The sequence below is a fragment of the Etheostoma cragini genome, unplaced genomic scaffold (genome assembly GCF_013103735.1).
Source record: "Etheostoma cragini isolate CJK2018 unplaced genomic scaffold, CSU_Ecrag_1.0 ScbMSFa_259, whole genome shotgun sequence".
Lineage (NCBI taxonomy): Eukaryota > Metazoa > Chordata > Actinopteri > Perciformes > Percidae > Etheostoma > Etheostoma cragini.
Window position 1 is genome coordinate 56,641 of NW_023266767.1, and position 300 is coordinate 56,940.

Sequence of the window (300 nt, forward strand, 5' to 3'; positions counted from 1 at the left end):
GAAGCACAATGGTGTTATGTCATAAGCTAAAGCCTTTTCCCAAGCTAAAAGAAAACAAGGATGTCTTCTGCAAACGCACAGCTGGGAGTGTTTGAGAGCACTTTTGAGGTGTAGTGGGATTTTCCGGCTTAGGGTGTGTCCAGGTGTGAGCCCAAATAGTCGTTGAACGACAAAGACAAGACAGTGATTAGACCGTAGAACCGGGGTATAGAAGTCCCGTCCATGCAACCGATGGATATGCTCAAAACCTTTACACAGCCCAACCACATATCAATCACATCACTGGAAAGACAGCATTAC